At 43.9% G+C, this 24459-nt stretch overlaps 1 protein-coding gene across 1 annotated transcript in view; it reads right to left on the bottom strand.

The window, feature by feature from the left end:
* The window catches only part of LOC124612390 (spondin-2-like), a 624943-nt gene that overhangs the window by 260961 nt on the left and 339523 nt on the right, over nucleotides 1-24459 (bottom strand). The window lies entirely within an intron of this gene.

The following is a 24459-nucleotide window of genomic DNA, read 5'->3' as shown; positions in this document are numbered from 1 at the left end:
ATAGTGATACGAGGCCTTTGGGATCCAGCACGGCGTTCCGTATTACCCTCCTGAACCCACCGATTCCATATTCTGCTAACAGTCATTGGATCTCGACCAATGTGAGCAGCAATGTCGCGATACAATAAACCACAATCGCGATAGGCTACAATCCGACCTTTATCAAAGTCGGAATCGTGATGGTACACATTTCTCCTCCTTACATGAGGCATCACAACGACGTTTCACCAGGCAACGCCGGTCAACTGCTGTATGTGTATGAGAAATCGGTAGGAAACTTTCCTCATGTCATCACGTTGTAGGTGTCGCCATCGGCGCCAACCTTGTGTGAATGCTCTGAAAAGCTAATCATTTGCATATCACAGCATCTTCTTCGTGTCGGTTAAATTTCGCGTCTGTAGCACGTCAACTACGTGGTGTAGCAATTTTAATGGCCAATAGTGTAATACATAGAGTGAAGAATGTTTCAATTCCAAGGACGTACAGTCCTGAATCGGTATGCCAGTCAGGCACAATCTCTGTGAGCATTGAGGCAAGAATCCCACCGTCGCACGAGGTTGGAGATACCTATTTGGTAAAACACCACGCCCTGCTGCACGAGGAAGTCCGTAATTGCTACTTGCACATCCTCGTCAGATAGAAATCGTCGACCCTACAAGGCGTTTTTAAAGGGAACGAATGCATGACAATCGCATGGGGAGCGATCAGGACCAGAGGGTGGGTACTCGGGTGTCTCCCACTTGAGTTGACGTAACTTATATGACACGGGGACACGCGTCGTCATGGAGTAGCAGCACCCCATTCCACAATGGTGATTTTCGAAAGACATGCTGCCCGGTATTCGTTCTTCAAATTTGTCCTTCGGCTGCCAAGAAAAGAACAACAGCACGTTGATCCTATTTGGGCGCATTTGGTAATAATGTCGCCATAATCCACATTTAAGCATTCACCGCACGCACGTGGGAAAGACACGAATGCCACAGTAATACCTTGCCTACAGTCCGCCCCAGTAGCTGAGTGGTCAGCGTGACGGATTGCCGTCCTCTGGGCCCGGGTTCGATTCCCGGCTGGGTCGGAGATTTTCTCCGCTCAGGGTCTGGGTGTTGTGTTGTGTTCATCATCATTTCATCCCCATCCGGCGTGCAGGTCGCCCAATGTGGCGCCGAATGTAATAAGACCTGCGATATGGCGGCCGGACCTGCCCCGCGACATCTCGTGGTCGTGCGGTAGCGTTCTCGCTTCCGACGCCCGGGTTCCCGGGTTCGATTCCCGGCGGGGTCAGGGATTTACTCTGCCTCGTGATGGCTGGGTGTTGTGTGCTGTCCTTAGGTTAGTTAGGTTTAATTAGTTCTAAGTTCTAGGGGACTGATGACCACAGTAGTTAAGTCCCATAGTGCTCAGAGCCATTTGAACCATTTTTGCCCCGCGAGGGGCCTCCCGGCCAATGACGCCAAACGCTCATCATCATCACCTTGCCTACAGGTCAGTGCTTATATTTCAGCATCGGATTCGCGCTACTTTGCATATACGCTGCAGCAATTCCCTCAAACGGAAACTTTCTCATCGTCCTTCATTTACCTTAAGATAGACAGTTCAACTCAAGTCTTTTGCACCTGCGGAAGATGAAGTAAGCTGGGTTGCCTGTCTTAAGGAGCATTAAATATTTTCTAGGCCAGTTTCATTTTACCCACCATGAAAATCAGAACACCTGTCCGCAGATGCATTCTTTGGCTGCAGTGGAGCGTTGAAGATTAGACACGATGGAATCAATCTGGCTTCAGATTGACTTTCTATCCAGATTAGGTAGGCAACCCTTCAGCCATCACGGTGAAGTGGATAGGCTGCTGCGCCTGTGAGACTCTTTGTATGCAAGGTGTCCAATTGATACAAGTGTTGTCCAGAAAGTGAGTTCCGATCGGTCGAGAAATGGAAACCACAATGAAAACCAGAAAGGCTTTATTTGCAACAGTTAGGTACACATTCCACCTACCTCTCTACATAGTCGCCGCTCCAACTTCGAGTGGTGTCGTAGTGTTGTATCAACTTTCCAATATCCTCGTCATAGAAATCAGCCGCCTGTGCTTTCGGCCAGTTATCAGCACTGATCTGCAGCTCGTTGTTTATGGAAAAAAATTGTCTTCATAGCCAGCGGTTCTTGTGAGCAGAGATGAGACTCAGGGGGAGCCAATTACCGACTTTATTGTCGGTGATCAAACACTTCTCATCGGAAACACTGCAGGAGCGTCTTCATTGCCCCTGCAGTGTGCGGCCGAGAATTGGCATGAAGAAGGAACTGCTCGGTAGTTGTGTCATGTGGGCTGCATGGCACAGGCGAAACCTCTAACCAGGCCCTCATACTGGGCCGAAGACGTTATTTCCTACACATCTTTACATGCTCACTGTTAACTCAAACTGAAAAGAGCGACGCGACAGTATCGCCGGGCATACTAGAGACACTGCCCAACACATCTTTGCAGATCTTTACCGGATTTTCCTAGTGGTTTCCATTTCGCGACCGATCGGAACTTACTTTCCGGACAACCTTCGTTATTTTTCAAGATGGAACTTACGTCAGGAAATGGGGCTATCGGTAGACGAGATCTCTGCAACCACTTTGCACCGATGGCTACTAGGTTGCATTAATGATTAGGATATCAAACGCATCCCGAAGACTCATTGATGACAACGTTCTCGAAATTTATTGACTAGTGGCTCTGAGCACTATGGGACTTAACTTCTAAGGTCATCAGTCCCCTAGAACGTAGAACTACTTAAACCTAAGTTATCTAAGGACATCTCACACATCCATGCCCGAGGCAGGATTCGAACCTGCGACCGCAGCGGTCGCGCGGTTCCAGACTGTAGCGCTTAGAACCGCTCGGCCACCCGGCCGGTTCGAAATTTATTACTTTTCAGTGAGCAAATTGTGCATTTCCGGACAGGGTTCCTCTTGAAAGATGACAAGTAGGCTGTTCCGCACAACATACTAAGCGTTCTCGTTGTTTTACGATACAATCTGTAAGAATATTAGTGTGGATCTTTCGTGACTCAACGCAACTTGAGTAAACATGAAACGCCAAGGTCTTCTCTTAGCTTACAAAAGCCATATATCACTACAATGTGTGGCCGCAGAAATGGTGCGTTCAAATTCGCTGCAATGTGCCGGGATTGTCCATCAAGGGTGGAGATCGTTTTATGTGGCCGAGCCCTATCTGCATCTGACCTTGGTCTCTTAAATGCTTCCCTCTGGCTCTCGAGATTGGTTCCTCCTTCTCACGCCGACAGCGCTGCCGTGTCAACTCGGGTAATATTGAACAATATCATGAAACTTCAGTTTTAAAGGTGGCGTTTGCACGCGGACCAACATATTTTTTTCTGCCTGCAGGAGTGTAGAAGTGACGAAAGAAGCAACTATGAACTCTATGACACCTACATCTATAACCAGAGCTCTAGAACACAGAAAGTAATATATACAAACACGTAGATCCGATAACGTACAGTTTTACAGCTACCATCATAGTAGAAGATCTGCAGCAATGAGCCATAATTTTATTCTACATTGGTTCGTAAGACTTCTAAACTTTCTGAAGCTTAATCACTTGTTTCCGTGTTCAGGAGTATCGACTCATCAACTGTCTTTTTTTAATTGCGGTATTTATGTCATTTATACGAGGGCTTTTTCTTCAGCCTCCGATCGGTCATGAAAGAGAAACCAGAGTGAAAATCAAAACTATTTTCAACATTTAATTGCACCTTTAAGCTACTTATCTACAAAATCGCCGTTCTGTTTTGGACATTTATCGTAGCGTGTTATAAACTTTCCCATACCCTCGTCGTGTAAGGCAGCACGCCTATGATTTCCAACAACTTATTACACTGGTCTGTAGCTTGTCCACTAGGAGCCGAACTGCGCAATAACCCTGGGTTCGGTGTGGAACGGCAGTGTGGTTAGTGGAGTGCTGTTGCCTGTTTGTGGGGTTGTGTACCACTGAGGGCTGCGGCGGGGACAAAGACTCTCCGTCGTTTCTAGGTCCCCAATTCAGTACATACATACATGCATTCGTATATATGCGAGAGCTTCTAGGTAATTGATGTATAAACCAATGACACAATTTTGGACGTATTACAGGTACTTGCAAATGATCCACAGTTGAAAATGGAAGATTGCACGGATTTAAAACAAATAAAAAATAAAAATACAGCCAACTTCCTAAGGAAATATGTAACCATCATCAGTTCACCAGTTAAATTTGCGGAAGCTGTTCGCTTACGTAGAAAATAATGCATCCGTATACGAAACCCATTTTCTGTTTTTCTTACTAACTTTCTTTTCCTTGTGGAATACAAATTCAGGAGAACCGCCCTCACTTCCACTAGCTCGCCTTCGCCTACTGCACGGCCATAGTAAGGCCCGTATAACTGCTTGTGGCTCAGAAATGTATTACTGCAAACATTACTGGGTAATAGTGACCAGCAACGCTGCGGTAGCAATCGTGTGGCCGGCAATATTCCCGTATAATACTGCTGTGCTATATTGTGGGCAGTATGCAATTTCTACTGCTCGCGTAGACGCACGTTTAGCTAGTACTAGTCGACTAATAAGTTCACTTAAATACACGACCAGAATTCTTTACAACGATTCTGCTCCGAAACACTGCTATGTTAAGAGAAGAAGGAAGAAAGGAAGATTACAGTTCAGCGTTCCATCGACAGGGCATTTATTAGAGACGGACAGAGTTGCCTACCTACGGTTCGATAGTTTTGGTACTGTACATAAATCAAGTAGTGAATGATAGGATTACCTGTGGTAATGTTAGCATTGGTACGAAGGAAGTATGAATGATTGTGTAAGAGAGCAGCTGGTAGCTGATGTCTTGTTTTTGTTATTTTGTTTGTTTGATTTGCACATACTAAAACCGCACGCCGTTAAGCGGTAGTCCATTGTATATCGTATATCCTTATGAAATATAAGTTGCATTTTATCAATAACAAAAATTAGCCAGCAACATAACTTCTGCGCTTTTATGTAACCAAAGAAATTACTTTTGATGCAGGTATAGTTCACATGCACGAAAGCAAAAAAATCTATGTAATTATTGTTATTATTTTGTACGCGATAGAACATTCTTCATTACGATCAGAGGCAAGAGTTACCTGTTATTATTGATTAGTGCGAAAGTTATTAAGCAGTAACAGAAGTATGTGTTACATAAACTCGAGTACTGAGGCGATATTTGATACGTTTTGTTATGTGTGTTTTTTTAATTTTATGTTTTTTTCTTTTTTTTTGAGGAAATCGCTTTTTACAGCGCAACATAACAAATCTGCATTTTTAAAAAGAATTTTTACTGCAACATCCTTCTGTTTCACGTTGAAAATCAACAAGTTCCGAATAAAGTCTGAATTGAACATCGACAATCTTAATTCTGCTGTAAACACCGTTTATCTATAAGTTTCAGACAGGAGGATAGCTATGTAGAACAAATATGGTCTGTAGGTTACACTGCTCTTTATATATCCTCACTCAGTTTCTAGACGATTCACTGTTTTCGGTTTCTAGGAGAATCTAGTAAGACACTGATCGCATACTCAAGCAGAGCGATGGACATGAGGTAATGCCTGACAGGTATGCAACACACTTAACATCCAGGTAACGCTGTTATGATCTCAAATGACCAAAGCTACCAGGTACACTACCGTAGTTTACACTTACGATGATCTACTGTAGCCTAGTTTTACAACCCTAGAGACGGAGTAAACACTCGAATTACAAAAGTTTGGGGCCGTGCAGCTTTCAAAGAAAGTATACCAGCAATTGCCTGGAGCGATTTATGCAAATCGCACTAAATATATACCTGGATGGTCGGAAGAGGACTTGAACGGTCGTCCTCCCGCATGCGACTCCAGAGTGCTAAACACTGAGTCATCTTGTTTGGTTTGAAGAGAAGAAATGTCTAGAAACGCAGCACAATAAGAAAGTCGTTCTGTGCTCATGGCACTGTTCTCGTTTTCGGAAGGTGTGGGGTTCAAATCCCTATCATGTCTCCTGATTCGTGCTTTCCGCAGTTTACCTAAATTACTGCATTTCGTATCAAGATTATTCCTTAAAGAAGGCGCTGCCATTACCTTACTCTGTTTTTGTTCACTTAGGCCTTGGGTTCCGTCTCTACTGAGCATCACGCCGCTAAACCTCTGTCCTCCTGGGAACTACGTGCCACATTAAAACTGTGTGCCAGATCGCGACCCAAACCCAGAAATATTCTTACCTACTGAGGTATCCCGGAAAGACTCACGACATGCCCCCCACAACTTTATTTTCTCCAGTACGTCTCTCAGTCTTTCTAGTCAGCCAGGAAGTATCAGAACAGCGCACACTCCACCTAAACTAGTGCTGTACTAAAGAATTCTGAACTAAAAAAATGGAAAAAACAACTGTTGTCAGATTGGAACAGACCGTGTGTTGCAGGTTCTTCACTAGCATCAAGAAGCGATAGCTCCACACGACTAACGAACTAAACCCATAAAAAGTACGTGGGTTCCATGAAATGAAACTTGACACGACGTACCTTTGATAATTGTCAAACTGTATTTTGAAACTGTTGATACATAAAAGCGCTAAAGCTGACAACATAATATGAGTTAATAACTTTACAGCTGATACAAGATTTCCACAATAGCTGTTCAACAATGTCACTATAAGATTTAGTCCCTCTCCTAATTCACATACTTTCCTCGAAGTTCAATCGTCTTGCCCCCAAAATTAATTTTCTTCCTTTCTCTCTCCAGGGAAACACTCATTTCACACTGTTTCCTGCAAATGTGACGTAATTTTGATGTCACGATCAATATCGCCGAATGCAGGAATTGTTATCGACTTTCGTTAGCGTTCGATACGTGCCTCTCACAAGACTTCATCCACACATATTAGAGATTTATTAAAATACGCAATTCTCGCAATGATTTATTATAATTATTGTTATAATTAAATATCACATAATGATTTACCAACGATTAATGTCTTCATATAAGAATGCTCTCTCAGAAGTGGTTTGTTATAATTTGAAGTAAGATGTTTAAAGGTAATGGAGCACTGAAAACTTATCACAAACACATCATCATTATCATTAAATGTCAGGTAATAACGCATCAACAATATAAGCCTTCAAAAGCTAATATGATAACTAAGACATGAGGCAACTGCCACTTGACTAAGGGCTAGCGTAATAGATAAAATTCGTGGTTTCTAGAGTTGCAGGTTGTAGGTTCACATTTAGACACATGAATCTTTTTTTCTTGTTAGTATTGTTAATACATTCTGGGACTTTGTTATGAATGTAATAAAGTATGTCCTGCAATATTCGATGTTATTTACAGTCCCGTGTGGTGAGCGAAAGAAGGAAATAAACATCTAGCGATTTCCGAGTGTGTTGTTATGCAGGAGCCGAAGAGGACAGCTTCAGTTGCAGCGACTGAAACGAGCACCAATAAAATTAATATTCTTCCTTGTCACTAAGTCGACAACATATGCGGTCGTCGATATTGCACATGACGTCAAAATGACGTCACGTTCGCGCGAAGTGGTGTGAAATGGCCTTACTCTTCTACATCCTCACGCACGCAGTAAACATCAGGTCCACAGTCTCGTGGTGTCACTGTCGCAAATCGCCGCGCGCTGTTTTCGAACTTACGTCACTGACATGAGTTCATTTCTCTCAGGGGGAAAAGACTCATCTACCACACATACAAAAGTAGTCGCAGTACCTCGTTACACAGCCGGCCGGAGTGGCCGTGCGGTTCTAGGCGCTACAGTCTGGAACCGCGTGACCGCTACGGTCGCAGGTTCGAATCCTGCCTCGGGCATGGATGTGTGTGATGTCCTTAGGTTAGTTAGGTTTAAGTAGTTCTAAGTTCTAGGGGACTGATGACCACAGCAGTTAAGTCCCATAGTGCTCAGAGCCATTTGAACCATTTGAACGTTACACAATATACGCTGGAGAGAGAAATATTACTTCTGGAAACTCACTCTCATTCTTCATTTCCTTAGAGTTTAGCAGAAAATAAAATTCTTAAGACGGTCGGGCGCAGCACGACCCAATGATTCTCTGATCCATTACTAACCTTGAAAGCAGTAGTAATTTAAAATATTACAATCGCTGTTGTGTTCTTCATTCCACGTCTGTAATGTTTTGTCAGGCGTGTCATAGGTATCCTACTGCGAAATTGACCAATATTGTATTACGAGAGCTTCTCTGGAACCAGTCTACATTATAATAATCTACTGGGAAAAACTATAACGGGTCTGTCCTATTTACATAGCCGGAAATGAACCAGCTGTTTGCTGCTGCTCATATAGTGCAACAAGTGATTTGAGTAGCCAAGAGCTGCAGTAATTGTTTTTACAGCCGCTGGCTTCGGAAATAGGCTGTGGTCATCAATTTCCCTTCTGCCTGCTGTCGTCTAAATTGAAAGTTGCTGGTGGAAGTGGTGATGGTATTGAATTATGGAAAAAACACGTGAAGATCGTTTATTACAACTGATAGCATATAAAAGAGTTTCAGGTATCTTTTGCAGCGCATGTTGCGGTGGGATTAAAGTGCCATTTATATTTAAATGTGATATTTTCATTCGATTTTGTATCGGAGGTGTACGACACCGTTGACTGTTGTACCATGGTCAACATTTGCTGATGGGGCTGTGAGAGAATAATAGTAGTCGTCTTCTTGCTGCCAATCTCGAATAACGCTCTTTGACAGTGAGTGTCACGCAGTTATCTCATTTTGTACGCTGCTGTGTATATTATTAGTATCAGCAGGCATTTTCTTCTTCCCCACTCCATTTATTTCCCAAATTCGTCAACAGAACTGGTGCAGAATGCTAATGAAATCTTCAGATGATATAAGAACGTAGGCTTCTGCGGCCGGTGTCAGAGTGATTAAAATTCTTCTGGGTGTTATGCCGCGTCATTGCTAAAAACTAACAACAATAATAAACTAAAACCGATGTTTCGGCCGAATTGCAACGGCCTTCCTCAGGGCACGACTCAATCGAAAAGTTATTCGATTCGTGCCCTGAGGAAGGCCGTTGCAGTTCGGCCGAAACGTCGGTTTTAGTTTATTATTGTTGTTAGTTTTTAGCAATGACGCGGCATAATACTCAGAAGAATTTTAATCACCAAATCTTCAGATGTTATGCAGGTTCAGTTCTGTCAGTGTGTGTCAGATGTTCCAATATCTCCATAATCGTTTTAGAAAGCAAATTTTTGTACCCAGTTTATGGCTAGAGATAGTGAATATAGATTAAATACGTCTGTTTACGCTCTGAAACTTCCGATAGGGGCCACATACTTTCTTCTGACTTAAAGATTTTTGTGCAGATTTATACAACGGTTTAAGTCTGTTTCTGTGCATATTGGCGATACACAGGAAGTTTACCTTGGTGAAATTCAGTTTTGATCCCATCACTAGTGCTCGTGCTGTGGTGAGTAATGCTCGTAACCTTATTTTCTTAATACAAGCATGTGGACCAGAAGAAATTATTACTTTTTGTTCTCGAGTAGCGTGTTCAGCCAATATGGAGTCTCTGACAAACATATTAGGTTGGTGCATAACTCCTTAGCGTTTTACCATAAGTTTAATAAACACAACATATATGCTTACCAGAGACATTAGCCATCAATAATACATTCTCCTTCACTATTTGCGACTGCCTGCGGACGCTGGGATAACTTTTCGATTCCGCGACAGTGGAAATCACGTGGTTTTGAGGCAAAGCACTTGTCCAGTCATTTTCGGAGTACAGTTGAAACCGGAAAGGAAGTTCCTTCAAGGTTGTTTGATAGAGAGCGGAAAAAATGAAAATCCTAGGAGCAAGATTAGGTGAATAAAGTGGGTGCGGAACGGCTTCCCAACCCAACTCCTCTATAGTGTTTTTTGTCAGTCCAGCAGAATGTGTCCGGGCGTTAACGTGGAGTAGCATCACTTCACTTAATCTTCCTGGTCGTTGTTCCTGGACTGTGTCTGCAAGATATCTCAGTTGTTGACAACGAATGTCATCAGCGATGGTTACACCTCGGGGTTGGATGCGCGCAGGTATTTTGTACAGGGAGTTACATTTAGACGCTATTCATGAAACCCCCAACGTCTTCCTGAACTTGGACAATCACTAATGTCAAAACGATTCTCGTTAAAACGAGAAAACCATTTTCTTGCCGTGCTCTTTCAATGGAATTATCCCCACACACGGTGCTAAAGTTTCCGGCTTCCTCTGGCTGCTGTCACCCCCTCTATCGAGCACAAAGAGAAAAAATATATAGGAACTATTCAGATCTCTCAGATTGGCGCTCCGTTTCTAGCTTCCACAGATCTACTCACTATCTCCAAATGACAAAATGAAAATATGTCAACTCAACCAGCAAGAGTGAGCTACAAATAAAAAATAAAGATCGATAAATAAACCCATAGAAATAGGAATTCCAATATGCAAAACAAAGAACGCTATGACCTTATGCACCACCCTAATATATTTGCGCTTCGCTGGAGCTAAACTTAACATTATGTTCTACTATGGCCACTAGTCGACAAATTTGGCGTAATGGAGAGGGCTTCATTTTATTCTATACAATTTTACAGTAAAAGAGGGTCGTATTGTTTATTACTTGATAATAACTTGGTCTTATGCAAGATTTCAAAATCTGATTGCATATTTTTTTCCATATTTTCGTCCAGCTGCATCCGATGCATTTAGTTACCATCGGATTCCTAAGGCGGTTTTTTGTCAGCTCGCTGTATATATTTTTGATTATCAAGCCTTGTGTGTTTGCAAGTAACTGAAGTGTATATAATGCCGTAAAACATGTGTATAATCAGTATGTATCATGTCTATGTGTAATGGCCGTATAGTGTACATTGCTTCCAAATTTTTAACTTAGCTCTTCGGCATTGCATTTTCGGTGCCAAATAAGAAGTTACGTGTCTCTCCAAGGTATATTGCAATGCAGAGAACTGTGACATCTTTCTGACTTACAGAAGTGGGTCTCTAAAATATTTTTCCTCCAACTGAGCCATCATCATGTTGAGTTTCACACCTGTAATCGGTCGGTAATGCTCTTCCTCTACTTCAGACTTACGGATTTATTGTTGGAGTGGCACTTTTGGAAGCAAGAATGTGGTACGGAACGACTTAGAGTCTAAATCAGCGAATTCCTGAAATATGTGGCCATGATTCTGTAGCTGCTATATAGATTATTGGTTCCGATACCGTGTGTGCAACTTCTAAACTAATGTCATCACATGCATTTCCTCTATTCTACAATATATACGAAGCACCTATACGACCACGACAAAAATGAAGAATATAACGACAATATCTCAGACGTTTCCATTCGGTCTCTACCACCATTTCAATAGAATGCTTCCTAATTTTCATAAAACTTGTAAGGATGGTGAATTCTCAAATGAAAAATTTTTTTCGGATCCAATAAATTTTTAATTCACTCTAATTAAGCTTTCACCTCATCATTTTGAAATTTTCTGTAGATGAATGAGTAAGAGGTAGGTAGGAAATAGTGAAGGTAACTTTATAAACTGTAGAACTAACGAAATGCACATGGTAATAAAAAACGCATTATTTTAGTTTTTGAGTAGGTGGTATCAAAGTCAATAAAGAATGTACGTAAGTCAGCAGCTTATTTATTAAAAGAGCTTTTATTTATACTGGAAACGGAAATTTTACTGGCTTCAGAGGTTAAAGAAATGTAGATAAAAATCAAGATACGACCTTTAGTTAATTCGTTTTAGAACTGCTGAATGTGAAAACCAGAGACTCCCACTGATGGCCCCTGCAATGTCTGCAAGCTAGATCTCCAGAATATTTGCAAATTACGTTTCACGGAAGCTGGGAGTGCTGTTGTTCCCTCGCAAAGCAGAACTTTCTGGAAAGCGCCTAGTTAGAACCATCTCACGGTAGTGCATAGAGACTCGCTTCCCATTTTGAAACCAGAGCAGTGCATCTGCCCTCGCCTGCAATGGTGTCCCGTTACAAAACTTTCTTGTCTAGACTTGTTCACAGCGTGGGAAGTTACATCTGCAGCTACGAGTTCTCCGCACAGGAAACGTTTGCAAGTTTTCGTTCAGACTGCCTTCGGTTCTCTCTCCTGCGACTCTATTCTCTGCAACGGTCAGGTTAGCAGAAACTTCGATACTTCTGCCTCTTTGCTCACAACCCACACTACTTGTCGTAAAGGAAGTTCTGCTTTGGCAGACAAAGGTGTAGCTCTGTCTTCTGTTTCACCAAAACATCTAACACGATATGGCCAACTCGTTTGTCACAACTCCTCACGTTATGACGCAGGTTTGGTTTTCCTTTCTTTTTTCAGAGGCGAGGTATGAAGCTACAGCTCTGATCATCCTGCTCCTTGCATTGCCAATCGGACACCTAAAGAACAACATTATCGAAAAACCGTTCTCATATTTTCTTCTTCTTAATGAGAGCTTCAAAAACATTCGATTGCTCCAGCATGATGTGTTGCTGCTGTTATGGACATCAATCTGAAGACTGGTTTGACGTAATGTTACACGCTAGTTTATCCTATGCAAGCCTTCTCATCTCCGTGTAACTACTGAACCTACATCCATTTTAATTTATAGTCAAATATTGATCCCACAATCGTTACCACCGCCCCCCCCCTTCCAACAACTCCTATCCACTACAAAATTGACGATTCTTTGATGCCTCAAGAGGAGTCATATCAACTGAATCATTAATTTAGTCATCTTCTGTCATAAATATCTTTCCTCCACATTTCGATTTACTTTCGTATAAGGTTACACTTCAGACGGTTACTTTCACAAAAAGGCTCCCTAACACTTAAATTTATGCTGTATGTTAAAAATACCTCTTTTTCGGAATCTTTTTCCTTCCTACTGCCAGGTTCACTTTATGTTCTCTCTACATCCGTCATCGTTATTTATTTTGCTTTTCAAATAGCAAAAGTCATCTGCTACCTTTATACGAGGTTTATTGGGAAAGTAAGGAACGATCGATCGCAAAATGGAAAACACAGTGAAAATCCGATGAAGTTTTGCACAGGTGTGTTGGGCAGTGTCTCTAGTATGCCAGTCTATCGCGTTACGTCGTTCTTTTTAGTTCTGAGCACACAGGGAGCACACAAAGTACGTAGAACAATAGTGTCTCCCTCCAAGTACGAGGGCCTGGTGAGAAATTTCGCCTGAGACTATGCAGCCAACATTACATAGCTGTCGTGCGTTGTCTTCTTCAAGACAATTCTCAGCCGCATTCTGTAGGGGAAATGAAGATGCTCCTGCACTTTAAATGCTTGATTGCCCACAATGCAGCCCCAAATTGTATCCCTCTGAGTTTCATCTCTGCTCACATGAACGGCTGGCTATGAAGACAACATTTTGGCACGGACAACGAGCTGTAGGCCAGCGTAGAGAAGCGGCGGAAAGCACTGGCGGCTGCCTTCCACAACGGGGGTATTGGAAAGTTGGAACAACGCTACGACAAACGTCTAAGTCGGATCGGCGACTGTGGAAATAGGTAGCTGGAAGTTGTAGCTAAAGGTTGCAAATAAAACAGTTTTGATTTTCACTATAATTTCCATTTCGCGACCTATCGTTGCTTACTTTCCAAATAGCCCTCTTATCTCGCTTCCTAATCTGCTTCCCTCGGCATCATCTGCTTTCATTCTATTATGTTCCACTATTTTAACTTTTTTCTGTTGACATTCGCCTTATAATCTCTTTCCAACACTTCTGTTTTGTTAGAATAATCTTCCAATTCCTTTGCCGTCTCTAACAGAAATACAGTATCATAAGAAAATTATTCCTCCTGTCTCCTATTTCCTCTCCCTTTATTGCTCGTCCCTTAACGTCAATTCCCCCCTAAATTTTAATTCCCTATTCGAATTTCTCCTTGGTTTACTTTACTGCTTGCTAAATGTAGGCAGGCAATAACATTATAAGCCTCGAGTCTTTCCTTGTGCCTTCAAAAAAAGTTATGTCTTGTCTTATGCATTCGTTTCTGTTTAAGATGCTACTGAACAGAGGAAACTATAGACTCATGTTCCAGTACCACAGGAGATTATAAAAGGTTAGTAATAAAAGATATGATCTGAAACTGTAACCTTTGGAAGTAAATTATACGTATCAACTGTATGAATTATCGGCAAATGTCTTTGTCTCCACAGCTCATGGCGCTGGCACACAATTGAGAAATTCTTCTTGAATCGAAGGTAATCGATAGTACCTAGCTGACTGCTAGGACGGCTATCACCGTCTAGAGCTAAATTAGAACCACTGCTCTACCCCTCCGCTCCTCATTGTGGAGAGACGTCGTTTTGACAAGTGGCTTGAACTCGACCGCTGCTTTGACGGTAGTCGAATGGAGAAATCAGTATACGGACACCACGAATCATCTTATCTTTCCTGTCTCATTGCCATTAACAACACGAAGACGACACTGCAGTCTAAATACATCGAACACAATCACCGACAAGAAACAGTTAAAAACACGCACACAAAAAGGAGAGATGGCCGACTCTGTGCGAGAAAAAAAAAAAAAAGAACTCATCGTGCTCATTGAGAGCAAATGGCGTGTCGCTACTAGACTCGGTATTTTTTTTATTCATATGTAACAATTTCAATGGTAAGATCTAATCTAGGCCATGAAACACAGGGTCGGTCACAAATCTAAATACTCTATGCTATCAGTATCGAGAAATACAAGGAGCGTCTGAAAACTTCGATGAATGGTCTAAGAAAATAAAGGAAACAAGAGTTAGAAACGAAATACCTTTACTGGCCTTCAAGGTAATCGTCATGAGCAACACACTTCTGACATCGGTTATACGCTGTTGAGAACTTCCAGCAAACGCTTCTTGTGAAACTGCTCGAAGCTCCGTGGTGAGGTACTGTTGGATACCCGCATCACAAAAATGGAAGTGAAACCTGGTGCCACCAATACGATCAGGAGATCAAGCGACAGTGAATGGCTTGTTGCTAACCATCTTTCCCGCCTCCGAAAAAAGTAGTCCGACAAAATCCAATAGTAAGACGATGCTGATCATCTTTTTCGACAGAAATGGCTGGGTTCATCATACTTTCTGTCCGAGGGAGCCGGGGAAAACTGTGAACACCGCGCTACTGACTGTCGGCTCGTCTGCGCATCCTATTGGTACCACCAGGTCCTATCTCCTGTAATTATGCAGATGTCCAACAACGCGTGACCACGATGCTTAGGGCGAAATGTTTGTTGACATTTTCCAACAGCTTTACAACCGGGGTCAAAAGTGTGTTGTAGCAAATGGTGATCCGTTTGTAACTCTTGTTTCCTTTATTTTATGAGACCATTCACCGGACTTTCTCATGCCCCTTGTGAATGTTTCCTTCCACTGCTATGGTGTGGAGGAAACAAATTTACAAATGAAGGAGAAAAAGCTACCCACATTCTACGAAAACGTAGATCACACGAAACTAGAAATTCAACATTTAAATTAGGGAATACCTAAAATCTGCTGATAACTTGGGGTAGAAACGATGTGAAGACTAATTATTTGATCACATGTCAGCAGTCGTGAATAAGGCTATATTAATTTGCAAGATAAGAAGTACAGGAAGTGCTGAGTTCAGGCTACCACAGCCCGCCATGAGATCATACGGGAGGGCCATATAAGCCAGCAATGGGCGCACCGAGTCTCAGCGGAGAGCGACAAAGAATAGTTGTGTGCCATGGATAGAGGGGTGTGCTTGTGAGGCTGCCTGGGGCTTTCTGAACCACACCATTAGGGTTATGTCTAACGAAAGGAAATGAAGGAAACATAGGTAATGGCCAGAATACGTTATTATAGTAAAAAAAAGAACCCTCCATACAAAAGATGCGGACGGTAAGATACCTCGCGGACAATACTGACATGATGTTCCATAAAATTTCGGGCGTGCAGCCTCATAAATTTGATGTCTTCTTCTGATATTTCAGCTGCTTACCGTCCAGCCATGTTCGGAGTGAGCCGGGGAATGACGCTCCAGCGCTTGCTCCGTCCTTTTAAAACAGCGGACCACACCATTGTGTATGCGGCCACAGATACACAAGGGACCAGAAACGTTGATCGGCGGCAAGGAACTACAACATACGCATGAAATTAGGTCTATGGCTTCACGGTGGATTCACACGGTGGAATCGATGTATCATTGCGAGCTGCACCGTTGCGAAGTCTAGCAGTGATACATCGTTGTCACCCTGTAGATCGACCATGCAGCCATAGATCTAATTTCATGCGTGTGTTTTACCTCTCCCTTGCCGGTCAACGTCTCTGGCGCCTTGCGGATCTGTGGCCGCATGGTCGGCCGATTAGAAGGACGGACCAAGTGCTGGAGCGTCGGTCCCCCGGCCCACTCTGAAGATGGCTGGACGGTATACAGCCGAAATATCAGAAGAAGTGAAATTTATGCGGCTGCAAATCCGAAATTTTATGAGACAGTCACTGCGCCGCAAAAATAAGATGATGCACAATACCATCAAGAGTTTACTCTTTATTTACAGACATCTGGGAAAGACTGAAAATGCTTCTTTCCAATCTTAGTCGTGGAATAGTGAGTCTTTTGACAGGACACCGTCCTTATACCAGTCATTTTGAAGAAATCACAACCAGACAGAGAGGCGAGTGCAAGCGCAGAGACAAAGGCACTCCAGGACATGTTGCCGCCGGCCGTTGTGGCCGAGAGGTTCTAGGCGCTTCAGTCCCGAACCGCGCTGCTGCTGCGGCCGCAGGTTCGAATCCTGCCTCGGGCATGGATGTGTATGATGTCCTTAGGTTACTTAGGTTTAAGTAGATCTAAGTCTAGGGGACTGGTGACCTCAGATTTTAAGTCCCACAGTGCTGAGAGCCATTTGATCCATTTTTGACATGTTGACTTCCACTGTGCTACACAGGGTGTTCCATTTCATTTAAGTCTATACTGGATCCTGAAAAGTGGTGTCATACTGACGACATAACAACAAAATATTAAACAGCCTGTTAACAGAATATAAGGAAACGTGCCATCACGGACTCACAGACGCCGCAGATGCAAATTAGGTAGTAGGATCCAACAGTGAGTGCAAATGAAGGTAGTGAAAGCGAATAGTTCAGTTACGACGTTTACGCATGTGGACTCAATATCTCCATCGTTAGTACTAACAATGGCCTTGTGAGGGTAGCAAAGTCCCTATATCTTCAGAGACTGAACCACACCGACAGGACTACATAGAAGTGGAAACAGCAACAGGATGTAGGCAACTACGAGGACTATTCGGAAAGTGAGGAACGATCGGCCGCGAAATGGAAATCACTGTGAAAATCCGACGAGACTTTTCACAGACGTATCGGGCAGTGTCTCTAGATTGCCAGTCGATCGCATCAAGACGCTCTTTCCAGTTGTGAGCGCACTGTGAGCGAGTAAAGGTGCCTAGAACAACGATGTCTCCCGCCAGGTAGGAGGGCCCGCTGAGAGGCTTCGCCTTAATGAATGCAGCCCACCTAACACAACTGCCACGCGCTTTCTTCATGGCAATTCTCAGCCGCACTCTAGAGGGGCAGTCAAGACGCTCCTGCAGCCTTTTCGATGGGAAGTGTTCGATCATCCACAACACAGCCGTATTTGGATCGTCCTGAGTATCATCTCTGTTCACATGATACCCTGGATACGAAGGCAACACTTGGGCGCAGGCTAGGCGCTATAGACCAGTGTACAGAATTATCAGAAAGCACAGGCGGCTGCCTTCTAAGACGATGGTGCTGAAAATTTGGTATAACGCTCCGACAAATATCTAAGCCGGAGCGGCGACTATGTAGAGAAGTACCTGGAAGGTGTAGCTAAATGTGCAAAGAAAACAGTTTTGATTTTCACTGTGGTTTTCATTTCGCGACCGATCGTTCCTTACTTTCCGAACAACCCTCATAGTTGTGGGGGTGTAGTCTCGGTGACTAATCTAGGGCCTCAACAACCGAGGACTTAGCCCCCGTCTTTGTCAATTTACACAGGGTGAACCAGAACTCTACAGACAATTGTTGGGGGATTGTGTACACGGGACCCATTCTTTCCAGCGGCTCGTTACAGTACATTGCATTCTGTTTGGTTTCTTGGACCAATTAGCATTATATTTTTATAGCACTGCAAACAAAACAAATACAGACGGTATACGTTGTGTATCTTGTTTGGAAACCAGTTTGATCCATTCGTTTACAGTATTTGCTGCCGACAACAATAACGCGACGTTTACTCTTCGCCCTCATACTTGCATCCAATACTACTCCGTCCTGTCTTGAGCTTGTTTTTTCGTCACAGTTACTTTGCCATTCTGCAGTATGGAAGGTTTGCTGATAGAAAGTTGGCCGACACGCATCTCGTGAGTTGGATCACTGCATGCTACGGAAAGGCGACACGACGACGCTGCGCTGAGCTTGTACCGCAGCATCAAGAGCGACATATCAGTACTTTTGTTTCTGAAGGTCGCTGCATTACTCTACCCTTTTACACTGTACGTTTTGATGATTACCTACTACAGGCTTCTTCACTCTTGTGAACGTATTTTCACAGTAACACGTGTGACAGCGGTAACAAAACCGAATAAGCCTTAATTATAATATTACACTAAAATGAGCCGCTGGAGACCGTGGCTTCTTCATACCAAAATACTCAGAAGGTATCCCGGAACGAACTCTGAAAGTTTGTCAGTCCACCCTGTATATACCTTCTCTTACTATAAATTCGTTCGGTCTCTTCAGCTTGCCGCATAATTAAAAACAAAAAATCGTGTAGGGCCGCCGCGAGCACGCAATACGACTTGGCATGGACTCGACTAATGTCTGAAGTAGTGCTGGAGGGAACTGACACCATTAATCCTGCAGGGCTGTCCATAAATCCGTAAGAGTACGAGTGGTGGAGATCTCTCCTGAACAGCACGTTGTAAGGCATCCCAGATATGCTCAATAATGTTCAGTTCTGGGGAGTTTGGTGGCCAGCGGAAGTGTTTAAACTCAGAAGAGTGTTCCTGGAGCCACTCTGTAGCATTTGTGGACATGTGGGGAGTCGCATTGTCCTGCTGGGATTGCCCAAGTCCGTTGGAATGCACAATGGTCATGAATGAATGCAGGTGATCAGACAGAATGTTTACGTACGTGTCTCCTGTCAGAGTCGTACCTAGATGTATCAGGAATCCCAAATCACTCAAACTGCACACAGTCCACACTATTACAGTCTCTCTACAAGCTTGAACAGTCCCCTGCTGACATGCAGGGTCCATGGATTCATGAGGTTGTCTTCATACCTGTGCACGTCCATCTTCTCGATATATTTTGAGAGGAGGCTCTTACGACCAGGCAACATGTGTCCAGTCATCAATAGTCCAATGTCGGTGTGGATGAGTCCAGGTAAGGTGCAAAGCTATCTGTCGTGTAGTCGCCAAGGGTACACGAGTGGGCCTTTGGCTGCGAAAGCCAATATCGATGATGTTTCGTTGAATGGTTTGCACGCTGACACTTGTTGACGGCCCAGCATTGAAATCTTCAGCAATCTGCGGAAGGGTTGCACTTCTGTCACGTTGAACGATTCTCTTCAATCGTCGTTGGTCCCGTTCTTGCACGATCTTTCTCCGTCCGTAGCGACGGCCGAGATCTGATGTTTTACCGTTTTCCTGATATTCACGATACACTCGCGAAATGATCCTACGGCAAAATCCCCACTTCACCGCAACCTCGGAGATGCTATTTCCAATCTGTCGTTCGTCTACTATAACACCACGTTCAAACTTACTTAAATCTTAATAACCTGCCAATGTAGCATCAGGATCCGATCTAACAACTGCACCAGACTCTTGCTGTCTTATATAGGCGTCGCCGACGGCAGCGCCGTCTTCTGCCTGTTCACATATCTCTATATTTGAATACGTTTTCCTATAGCACTTTCTTTGGCGATTCAGTGTAGAATGGATTACAGAAAAAAGAAAGTAACTAGAAAGGAACAATGTAAAATAATTGTGGATGATAGAAAGAATAAAGTATTAAATTTAGAACGCTTTCAAAATAGAGAAAAATGAGAAATCAGGAAAATACAGCCGATGAAAGGAAAACAGGACATAGGAACAAGATGAGAGAGAAATGGAAGAACAGGAAACCATAAACAAAAGGGGAGTTGTTGCGCGATCCTCGATCAGTTGTAACATACCTGACTGAATCGTGATGCCATAGCTTTATTCCCATATATAATATCTCACTTGAGTGAACATGAAGTGACTGATGTATGAAGTCATAAGGCAGAGGGAGACAGAAATGACAGATGTTGCCACATAGTTACAGCAGTCGTGAAAAACTGCGACAGCTGAATCGACTTGTGTTCTGACTGGCTGCCGTAATAACATAATATAAAGGGATAGGCGTCCGGTCTGCGCGCGAAATCTCAGTTTTACACTTATTAATTATTACCAAATTAATGTTCACTTTGTGTTTATAATAACATGATGGAATATTATGATACTGCGCTATGATTAAATAGTCAAAAAATCATTTTATTGCGAACTTTTAGAACACATTTGAACAATAAGGAAAGCCGAATCATTCCGTGTATCATCGGCTTCGGGCCAAGTTGGTTTACGCCAAACGGTCGTGTGTTAAGTCGGTACAGTTAAGTTGGATGAATTGCAGTGACCATTTAAGACTCATAATTGATGGGTTTAGGAAAGTGTAATTTGGCTTTAGAAATATTAACAATATTTAACAAAATAGAAAGCTCGTGGGGTGCTAACCACCTGACGCGGCTGAAAGCCCGAAAAGATTTTATTAATTCATAACGCCACGATCCATGCATATTCATGCATTAACAGTATTTATTTCTCAGTTTGAAAGCGAAAAAGAACTATGTTTTATTAATAAGTTTGATTAACCTTTTCGTGTGAGTTCTATAAGCATGCGTAACGCTACGCAATATTACTGTTTGGTTTGCTATTTTATCTGAAGAAATGTGTATAATAAACATAAGCTGGCGTCCCAATAAACTACAGGCCTCATTACTTCAGTTTCTTCTTAGTTCTGTTAAAGCCTTTCAGTAAAATCAGCAGAATCAAGATCTATGGGCTACCTCTGTGCTGAGGTGATGGCATCACTTAAAAAAAGCCACTTGTATGGACATATTAGAAATTCTGTGTTTTGCTTTGACATGGCAAGCTACAACTAGGCACCTTGCACTTATTGCTAATCCAATACAAACGGAGGCAGTTATGTGTCTTCTGCGGTAACACGGAAAAGAGAATTGCACTGATGACTAACTATATTCGTGTTCAGCTGCGATTGTAGGATCTCCGTGCCATACGAAGATGTCAGCAAATAAAAAATAATAATTCTATACGCTTCTTCAACTTCTGGCGAACTCATCACGAAATAATTCACAGGTGAACAGGCGGACACGAGTATCCAATGGGCACAATATTTCGGCAGGTGACAACGTTGCCATCATCGGAGACTCCTACGACCCATTCCGCCTATACATCCACCAAAAAACAGAAGAGGAAACTGAAGAGGACGCGGCAACTGCGTTTATTATATAATGTTTCGTGGCGCCCACGACCTGAAACACAGGCACTGCTTGGTAGTGTCTAAGACTACCACAGGTTACAACAGCTCCACTGATGCAGTGGCATGACCTGCATAGGTCAGATGGCGCTTACTATCGAAAATTGCTGCCGTAAACGCCAGCAGCACTCCAGATCGTCGCAGTCTAAAAAGTCGGCAAACACAGAACATTGCCTCTCAGAACTTCACTGAATGGATTTCGTTTATACTGAGGTTCTGACACAGAGGTCTAACATGTGAGACTGTGTCATTAAAAAAAGCAATCGAGATTCGAGTAGCGGAACAGCTGATCAGTCGCGATAGTGGTTACGTCTTTAATATGGCCTGGGAACCGGCAATTAGTCTCTGGAGCAAGGAGATATCGCTCAACGAACAGACTTCGGGGGAAGGCGGCGCAACAGCTTAGACGCTGCCAACACGCGTCCCTGGATGCAAACCCCGGACGGAGCAACGAATCTGCGGGACGGGACGAGAGGAGGAGATACACTATGTGATCAAAAGTATCCGAACACACCAAAAACGTATGTTTTTGATATTAGGTGTTTTGTGCTGCCACCTGCTGCCAGGTACTCCATATCAGCGACCTCAGTAGTCAACAGACATGGTGAGAGAGCAGAATGGGGCGCTCCGCGGAACTCACGGACTTCGAACGTGGTCAGGTGATTGTGTGTCACTTGTGTCATATGTCTGTACGCGAGATTTCCTCACTGCTAAACATTTCTAGGTCCACTGTTTCCCATGTGATAGCGAAGTGGAAACGTGAGGGACACGTACAGCACAAAAGAGTAGAGTCCGACCTCGTCTGTTGACTGATAGAGACCGCAGACATTTGAAGAGGGTCGTAATGTGTAATATCCAGACATCTATTCAGACCATCACATAGGAATTCCAAACTGCATGAGAATCTACTGCAAGTATTATGACAGTTAGGCGCGAGGTGAGAAAACTTGGATTTCATGGTCGAGCGGCTGCTCAAAAGCCACACATGACGCCGGTAGATGCCAAACGACGCTTGGTGTAAGGAGCGTAAACAATGGACGAGTCAACAGTGGAAAAACGTCGTGTGGAGAGACGAATCACGGTACACAATGTGGCGGTCCGATGGCTGGCTGTGGGTTTGGCGAATGCCAGCGTGTGATGTGCCAACAGTAGAATTCGGAGGCGATGATATTATGGTATGGTTGTGTTTTTCATGGAGAGGATTTGCACCCTTTGTAATTTTGCGTGGAACTATCACAGCACAGGCCTACATTGGTGTCTTAAGCACCTTCTTGCTTCCCACTGTTAAAGAGCAATTCAGGGATGGCGATTGCATCTTTCGAAACGATGGGGCACCTGTTCATAATGCACGGCCTGTGGCGGAGTGGTTACACGACAAATACATCCGTGTAATGGACTGGCCTGCACAGAGTCCTGACTCGAATCCTACAGAACACCTTTGGGATGTTTTGGAACGCCAACTTCGTGCCAAGTCTCACCGACCGACGTCGATACCTCTTCTCAGTGCAGCACTCCGTGAGGAACGGGCTGCCATTCCCCAGGAAACCTTCCAGCACCTGATTGAACGTATGGCTGCGAGAGTGGAAGCTGTGATCAAGGCTAAGGGTAGGCCAACACCATATTGAATTCCAGCATTACCGATGGAGGGCGCCACGAACTTGTAAGTTATTTTCAGCCAGGTGTCAACATACTTCTCATCACATAGTGTTTAAGCCCCGTGCGACTTTTGGGCAATCTTTTCATCAGCGCACCTGATGACAGTCACGTGACCACTTATCGAAATATTGTACCCCTTGGACACTGACAGCCAGCCGTTCACCTGTGGACTGTTTCATCAGTAATTCTATGGCTGATAATGTGTCAGTGACAAGCAGACTCTGTGCGGCTGGTTCCGGCGGACGTTCGAGTCCTCCCTCGGGCATGGATGTATGTGCTTGTCCTTAGGATCATTTACGTTAAGTAGAGTGTAAGCTTAGGGACTGATGACCTTAGCAGTTAAGTCCCATAAGATTTCACACACATTTGAACATTTGACAAGCAATCAAAATATCCACGGGTGTACTGCCGGTCTACAGTGTCCAACGGGCACAATATTTCGGCGATCATACATGTCGCCATCATCAGGTGAACTGACGGACTGAGCTCCTGTGAACGTGCCGGCACGGAGATCCGTACGCTATGGCTGCTCGGAGTGAACTGGGTTCGGTCGCGGCGGCGGCGGCGGCCAATTTAAATACTCTCCGCCCGCGGCGCGCTCCCTCCGCTGTCAATGTGGCAAGTCGTATATTGGTCAGACGATGCGTACCGTCGAGGATCGATGCCGTGAACACCAGAGGCACACTCGACTGATGTTTCCGAGCAAGTCGGCGGTCGCTGAACATTGTTTGTCGGAAAATCACGCCATGGAGTATGACCGCACGAGGATTCTGGTACAGACGTCGAGATACTGGGACAGCGTTGTTAGAGAGGCCATCGAAATTCGCACCAATGACGACCTCATAAACCGTGACTGTGGCTATAATCTTAGCAAGGCCTGGGAACCAGCGATTGGGTTAATCAAGAGTAAATCGAGTAAACGTATAGTTGTGACGACCACGGCGGACGGAGCTATCATTCCGACGTCATCTCAGACGCCGTCGCAATCTGTTCCACCGCACGACCGTGGCGCGGGGCGCGGACAGCGGAGGGAGCGCGCCGCGGGCGGAGGGTATTTAAATCGGCCGCCGCCGCGAAAGAACCCAGTTCCCTCTGAACAGCCATAGCGTACGGATCTCCGTGCCGGCACGTTCACAGGAGCTCAGTCCGTCAGTTCACCTGGTGATGGCGACATGCCGGCACGT

This window comes from Schistocerca americana, chromosome 4 (genome assembly GCF_021461395.2).
Source record: "Schistocerca americana isolate TAMUIC-IGC-003095 chromosome 4, iqSchAmer2.1, whole genome shotgun sequence".
Taxonomy (NCBI): domain Eukaryota; kingdom Metazoa; phylum Arthropoda; class Insecta; order Orthoptera; family Acrididae; genus Schistocerca; species Schistocerca americana.
Note: the sequence above shows the minus strand (reverse complement) of the source record. Positions and strands in the feature narration are given on the sequence as shown.